Genomic DNA, 11,399 nt, shown 5'->3' with positions numbered 1-11,399 from the left:
AGTGCTTTGCTTGAGTTGGCTTCTTTTGCACGTCTCCAGCTCTAAAACGTGCTCCTTTTTTAGAGGCCTTTTCCACTCAATGATAATATGGTCATATTTGTTTGGGTAGACTGGATTAGCATTTCCATAACTAATAGTTCTAAGACTATGAATCTGTTGGATTATATATCCTATCTTAACTAATAGTCAAGTTTAAAATAATTAGTCCCTACTTCAATTGTTTAACCAAACATCGAATTAATAATTTTATTAGATTATTAGTCTAATCCCAAGCTCATGTCCACCCAAACAAACAATTACTACTGAACCATGCTTGGTTTAATACCGCCAGTGGAAAGGGTACTCTTCGCCTGCAAAGCTTAAGTGCAATACCCACTACAGTCCTCTCTGGTGGACGATCTATAAATCCATTGTAAATCCTTACCGAGACCTACGGCTTGCAATGGACCGAGATAGTAAAACCTCACCTAAATTTTCTCTAACCAAATATATTTATATATATATATATATATATATCATTCCTCATTTCATGATAGAGCCCTGGTTATTTCCTGTACTACCCAATCCGGCTGGATTTTGATTATAAAAAGTTGAGTTCACCCTCAAACACAGTTTAAATCCGTCACAGCCAGAAAAATTCATCTGGTCCTATATATTTGAATTGGCCGTCCCCATAAAATATAGACTGGCAAACACAATCTCTTCTTACTTTATGTCTCCATCAATTCCCTTCAATCTTTTTCCATTCTTTAATTTTACAGCAAATTTTGAAAAACAAAATAATATATATCCTACAACTGGAATTAATCTATTTGCAGACACCATCAACACCCAAAGGCCATGTTTGTTTGGACAGACTGGATTAGCATTCTCATGACTAATAGTCCTAGGATTACGAATCCGTTGGATTATGTATCCTATCTTAACTAATAGTCAAGTTTAAAATAATTAGTCCGTACTTCAATTGTTTAACCAAACATCGGATTAATAATTTTATTGGACTATTAGTCCAATCCCAAGCTCATATCCACTCAAACAAACATGGCCAAAGTACTTTCGACTGCTCCAAATTCTCCCCTATTGTATAAAAAACAAATATATCTTGTCCCCTTGCTTTAAACAAGGTGCGTGATCCAATCAACAGTGTCTCCAGATTTGTAGGAATTTCTCCTAGCTTCATTTCACTGAACTACAAAGATGCACATCTCATTGAAGACAAAACTGAATGCAGGAGTCAGTGGGCGGGTAATCAAGAATCTGATCTGGAAGCTGTGAAGGACGAAAGGAGACCTGCAGCTTGGACAGGTAGAATGTCACCGAATGTCGACATGGCAACCGTTGACTTGTCTTTGAACCTCCCAACTTGCCCATCTGTTAGCATGGATCCCAGCTTTAGTGTGCTCTCTCCAAATCTGCTACCCACCTGGCCATTTTACAAGGAGATCATTTCATCAAATGCTGAAAAGAAAAAACTAACAAAATCAAATAATAAATGCCTACACCATAAAGCTGCCTTTCTCAAACTCCAGAGAGGGAGGGGGAAATCCAGACCACCTTCATTATGGAAAATGTTTGAGACCCCCTTTTGGGGAGACCCAAACCACTCCCACAATGAAGTGGACCAATGATGTGTTTGTATTTTTTTTTTTCCCTCTCTTTCTCACTTGGACCAATCACAAGTGAGTGGGGGTTGTGGAGATAATATTTTGTGAGAGTGTGAATCATTACTGCTTCATTATTTAGAGGAACTACGAAAATAGATAAAATAAGGGAATTTTGGAGAGAAAAAAACATATACATTCAAGATTGGCATATCCTGATAAACATTACCATATCCATCTTCCTAATCTTTTTTTTTTTTTCCTTTCTGTTAGCATAGAGATATTCCTTAAGAAGAATCCCAATATTCTGAATTATGGATCAAAATTAAAAATGTCGCTGGAACCAAATTCAAAGTAGATTATTTAAAAATTAAAATTTCTGGAGAGCTTCCACAATGTTTCTAAACCACGCTTCACATTAATAGCTTTAATCAATCTCCATGTTCTGCAATCCATCAAAGATGAAGATGGATACCCTTGTCCCATTCACACGTTTCATAATTCATAAATAAAAACTAAAAGCTACACCAGGCCATTAGAAAACATGCAATGAATAAAATTGCTTCAAAAGTCGCTCTCAATTTTCCCTTGTCGGCGTGATGATGGACTGAAACACCAGTCACAGCACCAAAGAAAATATTGTTGCATCATGCCAACTCAAAGATTATCAGCAACATATTAAATTATTGACATCTTTTGGTGAATTTTTGCTTTCTTACAAGCTTTCCCATGTATTTTCCATCATAGGAATGTCTAGCAAATGTAGTTTACCATGTATTGAACATAATTTTTCATCTCATACATTTCTAAATAACAGACTAGAGGTCTATCAACAGCTGTTTATCATTTGATCAAGTCATTACAAGAGAAAACAACAAAATAAATTTGGGCCACTTTCAGCTTTTTCTAAACCAGTGACTTATTATATGCACTAAAGTTCTGAGGTGATAGTTTTCTGCAAGGAATCTGACGTAATATGTTAGATTGTCACAATTAGAGCCCTTACTCAGAATTACTACGCCAACACAACCGTTTCCTATATTTGGAATCCAATCCTTTTTTCCATGTACATCCAAGACAACGGATACCCTATATAGAACCTCGAATAATTTTTGTGGCACAAGTTATTTTATCAATTGACTAATAGATGTTAGTGGATATATGCACGAAGGATATAACTCATAAATGTTATCTCTCACACCTCTCTCATCTTTTTAATATGGAAGAAACTATGAATACTTAATAACAATGTGTGTGATATTACACTAGATTAGATTCTCTCTGAAGTACTCAAACTAAGGATGCATTGTTTTGCCCCTAACGAATAAAACTCCCTGGCTTTGGCTTTTTTTTTTTTTAATTTCAGGTAACATTAGCTATACTCTAAACTGATAAAATCTACACATTCTACTGTAACTGTGAGACAAAAAAGCATCCTAGGGAACAAAAGTGTAAAAAAAAAAAGATGGAAGCTTTACCTGCATGAAAGACTTTAAGAAAGGAGCAGCCACCCCAAAACTTGAGTCATCATCAATATCAATGTTTCGAGAGATTTCTTCATTTGTATAACTTTTCCAGGAGCTTCTTGAAGAAACAACATCCCTAGAAGTTGACATAGATGCTATAGTTGTCCCTCTTGAAGATAATGCAGGCACACAGTGGCGACCAATATGAGATTAAAAATTTACTTTCATTCAAGTATAGATAAACCGGGAAATAAATCCATGCATGGAGATTTAACAAACAGAAAAGCCCCAAATATGCCATGAGTGTATGTCTTATCATATAGAAAGAAAAAAAATGCCAGGTTTGTACTTCCAGTCAATCAAGAAATACAGTGAGGATGGTCAGTGTCAATGTGAAAATATACTACCCCTATGAAGATGCAGGGAAATAAGGCCAATTAGATTTAACAAACAGAAAAGCCCCAAATATGCCATGTGTGTATGTCTTATCATATAGAAAGAAAGAAAAAATGCCAAGTTTGTAATTCCAATCAATCAAGAAATATAGTGAGGATGGTCGGTGTCAATGAGAAAATATACACCCATCTATGAAGCTACAGAAAAGAGGGAATTAGATTGGCTTTTTGACCACAGATGAGGTACTGAAAAACATAATGTAATCAGCTTAAGTATTTAAAGAAAATATGTTATCAACCTGATAGGAAGGTATTTAAACCGAGGAACAGTAGAACATCTCATAATGTTTGATTCGGAGTTAGTGGGTAACTTCTGCACAGTATCAGTATACATCCGATTAAGTTGCACAAAAACCCGTAGAGGACAGCATGCCGCAGGTACGACTGCCTCTCATTCTCCCAGAAGTATAGCTCATACCTGAAGAGAGTAAAAATAAATTTGAAGCAATGATCAAATCAGGGCGGGAAATTTATTCTTTTAAGAAGAGACCACAGTCACAGACAGAAGATTCTATATTACAGATGACACATCTTAACGTAAAATCTAATGTTAGGTAGATCGGACCATGGATATATTTAACTCAAAAAAAAATCACCTTGTTTGGTTCCAATTTTATGAATTCAATTTTTTCAAAAATTAAGTTTTCTATTTTTTTGTTTTTAGTGAATTTTTTTTAATATTTTAAGAAAAAATTTATTTTTTAGTTGCACCTAACCTAAATGTACTTAAAAAGTAAAATATTAGTTTAAAAATATTTGAAAAAAAAATCAATAAATATACAAGAATATGAAAATGTACTGATTTTCGTATTTTTTTTTATATATATTTTTGGCATTTAGTGAATCTTTTTTCAAAAAAGTTTGACAAATATTATATTTTTTAATTGTATTTACATTAAGTGTATCTAAAAAATACTTAAAATATTAAAAAAATCACTAAAAACAAAAAAACGACAAACAAAAAACGAATTTTTCATAAAATTGGAACCAAACAAGGTGAATAGAATTTACCGTCAACAGCTGAACTATTTATTTTTTGATAAGTGACGTAATAGTTAACATCTGAACTTACCAACTTAACATCAAATCCACCAAACAAAAAAAACTTAAACACACTTCTCTTTGAAAAGACTTGTCACAGTCGGCACTGATTGTCCCAAAAAAACAGATGAGAGGCCAGCGCCAAGTAGTTCAAGACAAGATTGTATGGTATTAGAATCTTTGGGATGGCTTATTGTCAGCATTCAAGATGCTCTGGTACTTACAAGCCAAATAGAAACCTTAACACTCCATTTGGATTGAGGGGTTTGGTGAGAAAAGAAAAAAAATAAAGAAAATGAGATTTCTCATCACTTGCTTGGATGATTAATGAGGTGAGTAATGGTGAGAAAGCCAAATCACACCTAACTTAAGTTTTGTTTCTCACCAAAAGTGGTGAGATTTGGTGAGAAACCAAAATTACTCTTTTAATCACAGTCCATCGAAACAAGAAGATGAAAAATCACAATCATTTCATTTCTTCTCTCACCTAGGTGAGAAACTCTAATCATCTCTTTTCTTTTCACATCTCACAATCCAAACAGCGGGTAAGAGTAATTCCAGAAGTCCATAGTCTTTGATAAAATTCTTTTTTACAACTCAAAAAATGGAAATGTAACTGAAAAACATGAAATAGTGTTTCAGTCTAATGTAGTATAAAGATCACAACCTTCTGTATCAATGAATTTTTTCAAGAAAACAAATAAAAAAATTTGGGGTTCATGCATAATACACAGAAACAGCAAATTGATACATTCATAATAATGTAAAGTGTGAAGTGAGAATTAACAATATTATCACGGTATATAGATGATAACTTAGACGCCTTCTTTAAAGCCAGACATTTTGGGCATGTTTGGTTTGTCTCTCAAAACATGTTTTTGGAGAAAAAATTTCAAAAACATGTTTGGTTGAAATTTATAGAAAAAAAAAAAAAAAAAAAATCCAAAATCACTTTTCTCTCTACTACACATCAATCATTCACTTTTTCTCTCTCCTCTCTCCTTCTCAATCACTTTTTCTTTCACACCCATCTATTCAACTACAAAAAAATATCAATTAAATCATCCCAAAATTCAAAACTCCAAAACTATTTTCAAAATATACAGCAAAACAAATTTTCAAATTTTCTAAACTCTCTCTAGAAAATTATTTTTGAAATAATATCTCAAAACACAAACTAAACAAAGCCTTTAGATTTTGTCATTTTGTGGTACCTATGTTGTCTGGACAAAACACTACCACTTTTAGCCAACCAAGCATCATATAATGTACTCAGAATGTAACTTTAAACAAGAAGTAGTATGAGCCAAAAATGCCCTTGTTGGCCCCAAACTGAAATTTATTTTTCTTAGAAGATAACTTTGTGCAGCCAGAAACCCCAATTTATTGACAATACTGCAGAGTTAAATAACATGGAAACCCTAATATCACAGAGATCTTCAGTTATGGTACATCATAACACCAGGCTAGAAAAGCTTACGTGAGCCAGTCGATGGGAGCCAGCCTCTGGGAAAGGCGATTTACCAAGCTATCAACCCGCTCTCTAATGACTGACTTGGTCTGGTTTACATCCTGCTTCCTTCTGATAGAAAATTTTGACTTCACATTTTTTGATAGCTCCTCAATTGTATTGGAATCACCCCCCCGAAAGATCGTCAGCCACAAATCTGAAGTCTAACAGAACTTGCAAAACACCTTTATCTGACATTTGAGAATCATGGGCCTCGGCAGTTGAAAGGAAGTCCGCAAATATACCAATAACCTAGATAAAACAAACCAAAATACACAAACAAGAAGAATCTATGTCTACTATTAAACCACAGAATCATGCAGCCAACTAAAAAATGAAAATTATACGAACAATCAGAAATCAAAACAACTACTGAAAGATAAAAAAAACATGCATAGGTAATGTCCAAATATGCATGTAACATTACCCAAGTGCGGAGTGTCCAACACCGGTACTTCATACATTCAAAAGAGTTAACGCAACATAGATCCCTATTGAGGCTTCTAAGTGCTTCAAGCACCTCCTCCTCAAAAGGTCTCTCAAGCAAATCCCTACTCCCCACTCAATGGAATTGGAACAAACATCACTATTTCTAAGTGTCCAATTTTTAGTGAGAATATCCATAAATCTTCCAATGGAACAATGATAGTATTAACACAAACACAAACATGCCAATACAACAATTTTTAAAAATTGCTAGACATGACATGTGGTACATGCAAAATATATAGTTTATATATTTATTGTGTATCATATGTATGAATATTTCATTCAAAGATAATAAAAAAGTGAACCATAGCACTAATTCTTAAAGTCTAAAGGTGGAGGGATTAACAAGTATAAATCTACATTGTTTCAATGATAAAGTGTTTCGTTTGTGTCAAATAAGTAATAGGCATGTGTGTCCCCCAAGTGTTAGCAGCATGTACAGGTCTAAATTGTTTTTTATTTTTATTTTTAAATGACACATTTGGGTGTGTGTTGATCCGTGTTGTTGTGAAGTGTCACAGCACCCTGTTACAAGTGTTCGTCTTTCTTAGACAAAAATAATGACATATCACTATACATTGGTGATAAAACAAAGCTAATACACAAGCAGGTTGCATACCTTTTCCAGCAATCTCAATGCAAACTTTTGCAGAATTGGCTTATCAAGAACATGACCCCCAACTCGATGAATTTCCTCACATGCGCGGAATAGAAATGAGGAGAGTGAAGGAATGGCCGGGAGTGATATTTTCATCTCTGATTGGCTCTCATCAGATTGCTCTTGCTTGACTACAGTGTCCTCCCAGCCCTGCATAATGCTTAAAATATGAACACGTTTGATGTACCAAGAAACAAAATTCTAGTAGCAGCTCAGTCAGCATATCAATCAGAACAAGGTACGAAATTATGAATTTATTCTTAAAAGAACATAATGCTTTTACATAACATGAAAGGTGTTTTCCAGGGTAGAGGCCACTTACTCTCAAGGGACTTGTAGTTGATAGTCCATCATCTTGTCTTAGATCACGGGAGAGAATTGCTGAAAGCTCATCAGAAACCCATGATATCCACAAGTTGTAAGCTCTATTGCTAAGATCTTGTATCATGTTAGTAAGTTCCTCAAGTTGTGGGCTTGAATTATCATCCACTCTAAACAAAGCTGCAGTAGGTAGCGAGGTTTTCCTTTTAGAGAAATCAAACCTTTTCTTTTCAGGGCTATCAGACATGGGAGAATCAATGGTGATGCTAGAATGCCTCAACAAGGATGCTGACCTACCAGAAACAGCATCTGTAGTTTCACTCACCCAAAACCTCGGTGAACCAAGTATCACTGGTATGTGTCTTGAGTGTTTTTGAAATGAAAACAAGACTGGCCCAATGAAAACAAGACTCGCCCAAAGAATACATAAACAATGGAGGTTCCCAAATTTTCATTGGTTTCAATTTCAATTCCAAAATCACGAAAACAAAACCCCCAAAAGAAAAATAAACTAGCAACCTACGCTATGTTTGGTTGAGCAATTTGGCAAAGCATTCGGAAAAGGGAAAAGAAAAATGTGCGGAAAACAAATTTCACCTTCATTTTTCTTTTTCCTTTCCAAATCTCTTTCAAAATCCCCCAAGCAAACACAGCCTAAATGTGAGAAGCATTAATCAAGAAATAAATAACTAAATTGGAACTACAAAACAATGACGAACATATATAATGGAATTCAAAATGATAAATAAACATATATCCATATATAAACAAATATAACAATAACAATAACTACTAACCCTGAAGTCGATGCTGAGAGTCGTCAACTACATCTAAACCAACACACCAACAATAGTACAACAATACACCAGATGAGATGATCAAAAAACAAAAACAAAAAAAAAAAACAAGAGTTAAATAGATGAAATAAACAACAAAATAAATAATACTATATATATAATATAAACGTAGTGTGTGCGAGAGAGAGAGAGAGAGAGAGAGCAAGAGAGAGAGCGAGAGAGAGAAAGCTACTTGGGGGTTGGTACAGCCCGCGCTGCCATCAACGCCCAATGGAAAGTCTAAAGGGCTCCGACGGCGGGCAGTCTTCATCGCAGTGAGTCAATTGGGGAGGAAGTATTGTTGGGAGTAGGTAGTAGTTGTTAGGGTTTGACAGAGAATGGAGATAGGGGCTGACGAAGCAGAGGAGCGGAGGCCGCCAACAACCCCATTACTACATTTAATGGGTAACGGGTGGGTGACTATCTTCTCTCTGCTTCTTTTCGGCCATTCCCTCCATCGCCATCGCCTCCGCCTCCTCCCAATATGATTCCACTCCAACCCCCAAAAACACAAGCACTGCTCAGATAAGATCAAGTAGTGTGCGTCAACGCTGCGAGAGCTCGCCCTTTTATAGAAAGCCCTAGAAAACACCCCCCCCCCCCCCCCCCCCCAAAAAACTTATTTCTAATTATAAAAATGTCATCCAAATTAATTTATTTTATTTTTCTATTTGTGTTTAATTTTTGTGTTAATTTGCATAGTTGATTAACAAAATTTATTATTAATATAAATATCATTTTATATTTTGCTAATAACATTTTCTTTTTTCTATAAGATTAATTTAGGGCAAATTACATATACACCCCTCGAGGTTTGGCTAAATTACAGATGCCCCCTGAGGTTTGAGAAATTACGAATTCCCCCCTGAATGCTATATTTGCATAAGAAATCAGGGGGTAATTTGTTATGAAATATAAACCTCAGGGGGCAAATTGTTATGAAAATACAAACCTCAGGGGGCGGGATGTAATTTCTGAAACCTCAGGGGGTATCTGTAATTTAGCCAAACCTCGAGGGGTGTATATGTAATTTGCCCATTAATTTATGTTCTTTTTTTCTTTTTAAAGCTTTAACTCAGCTCATTTTATGTAATTAATTGACTTGAGCCAAACTTCAGTTTTTCAAATTACTTAACAAGCCGAGCTCAAACTCAATTAATTTTTAAACAAACAAGTTTGAACGCAGAAACTCAATTCGACTCATTTACAGCCCTATCTAATAAACCAAGCTTAAACAAAATTTTTAACTCATTAAATTTAAACAACTTACGACTTTTTATATACACTATAAAAAATAAATAAATAAAATCAAACTACTCTAACTCGACCTATATTTGGCTCATTAAAAGTTCAATTAAAATTGACTCATTATATAAACAAACTAAATTTAAACAAACTCAATAAATGTTCAAATCAAATTTGAATAACATATTACTCAATTCGACTAAGCTTTTACAATCTTACCTATAATCTATGATTCCCCTCCTTGAGACCCAACTGGTAAATTTGTTCAATAGACAACACGATTCCTTCAGGTTAGCACTTGACCTGTATGTCCTAGGTTAGCACTTCACTTGATGTTGATACTGTAGGACAATCTTCACTGTATTTAAAAGATTTAATTCTATTGTGTACACAACAACAAATAGAATTTAAAGAAATAAAGAAAAGGAGAGAATTTGTTTGATTACAAAAATCAAACTCGAAATAAAAATAAATAAATAAAAACAGATTTTATTTTGTTACAAAAACAAAATTAAAATCTGATTTAAATAAATAAAAACAACACTGAAAATAAATTAAATAACTTACTTGATTTAATTTCTTTGAATTATTTTCTGATCAAGTCCAGTGTTTGACACTGTGTCCTTAAGACAGATTCGTCCTCTCCACGGTGCTTTCAGAATTCGGACGTCTATCTCCCAGGATGAAATGATCTACCACAAACAATAGCAGCACTACTAATTGTTTGCCTTACGAACACACTAAGTGTTTACACTCTTTCTTTCGGAAATAAAATGCAGCAAGATGAAGAATATAAATAGCAGAAGTGAAATACGAAATTTCTGAATTGGAAAACATCAAATGAGGGTGGTCCTATTTATAGATGTGAAGGTGGCTCTTGGATTTGAATTGAACAGGTATGTGGCTCTTGGTTTTGAATTGAACAGGTATGATACCTGTTAGGTTTTGAATTTCAAACAGATTCAACAATTCAAACAGATAGCAATTACGGGAAGGGCCCTGTTTGGGTGTGCACTAATTCCAAAACAGTTTATTTCTGTTTGAAAACGGGAAGGGCCCTGTTTGGATGAACAAAAAATCCAAACCAATTTAATTTGAATTTTAATAAAAAATAAAATTAAATTCAAATGTTTTTGGCCCAAAAAGATTAGAAGTCCAACCCAACCACACACCACGCACCCGCGGCGCGCGTGTGTGATGATTTTTGGGTCCAATGGGTCTAGCCCATTTTGCCCATAACCTCTCCCTCTAAAACACTTGGGTACCCCTTGGGGCACACCCCAAGTATCTCACCCTAAGCCTTATAAACCCTTTCAAAACTTCCCACCAAATCAATGTGGGACAAGCCAATTTACAACCTTAAGGAATTTCCACCAAAACTCCATTTCCATGGAGCACACTTTGGCTTCAATTTCCCATTCACTCGGTAATGGTTTTGAGCAACCAAATATACCACGTGAATCACAACGCGGCATAGAACGCGTTACCACTTTGACCCGAGTAAATCGACACTCGGGGCCCACCTAAAAAATAGACCGAACTTAGGAAAAAATTCTGGTTTTATCCAGAATTTTATAACTATTTCCAACAGATACCACTTTCTAAATTTCAGTTACTGATTTTCCTCTAGTTTTATGAACTGGACTGTGTTGTGTGTTGGTGGTTCATTACAAGATTCAATTTCGATAATTGGAACCATTTATATGGTAAAACCTTGAGTAAATCGCCTATGCAAACAAGAAACTGATATTTATTATTTTTTTATATAACATATATA

The 11,399-nt window shown here is 34.7% G+C and overlaps 1 long non-coding RNA gene and 1 pseudogene across 2 annotated transcripts; both read right to left on the bottom strand.

Moving 5' to 3' along the window:
• Positions 1-1,061: 1,061 nt before the first annotated feature.
• LOC145792556 (conserved oligomeric Golgi complex subunit 1-like) lies at positions 1,062-7,989 on the bottom strand (annotated as a pseudogene). Its single transcript, XR_014331922.1, has 6 exons — positions 7,543-7,989; positions 7,182-7,370; positions 6,044-6,325; positions 3,762-3,940; positions 3,080-3,203; positions 1,062-1,423 (listed from the first exon to the last, which is right to left on the bottom strand). The product of XR_014331922.1 is annotated as a conserved oligomeric Golgi complex subunit 1-like (transcript).
• A 225-nt stretch (positions 7,990-8,214) lies between these two features.
• Positions 8,215-8,919, bottom strand: LOC145792563 (uncharacterized). The gene is made up of 3 exons (XR_014331924.1): positions 8,571-8,919; positions 8,339-8,371; positions 8,215-8,241 (listed from the first exon to the last, which is right to left on the bottom strand). It is a non-coding gene; the product is annotated as an uncharacterized LOC145792563 (long non-coding RNA).
• Positions 8,920-11,399: the final 2,480 nt, after the last annotated feature.

This window comes from Camellia sinensis, chromosome 6 (genome assembly GCF_055761805.1).
Source record: "Camellia sinensis isolate YWXY chromosome 6, ASM5576180v1, whole genome shotgun sequence".
NCBI classification, from domain to species: Eukaryota; Viridiplantae; Streptophyta; class Magnoliopsida; order Ericales; family Theaceae; genus Camellia; species Camellia sinensis.
Note: the sequence above shows the minus strand (reverse complement) of the source record. Positions and strands in the feature narration are given on the sequence as shown.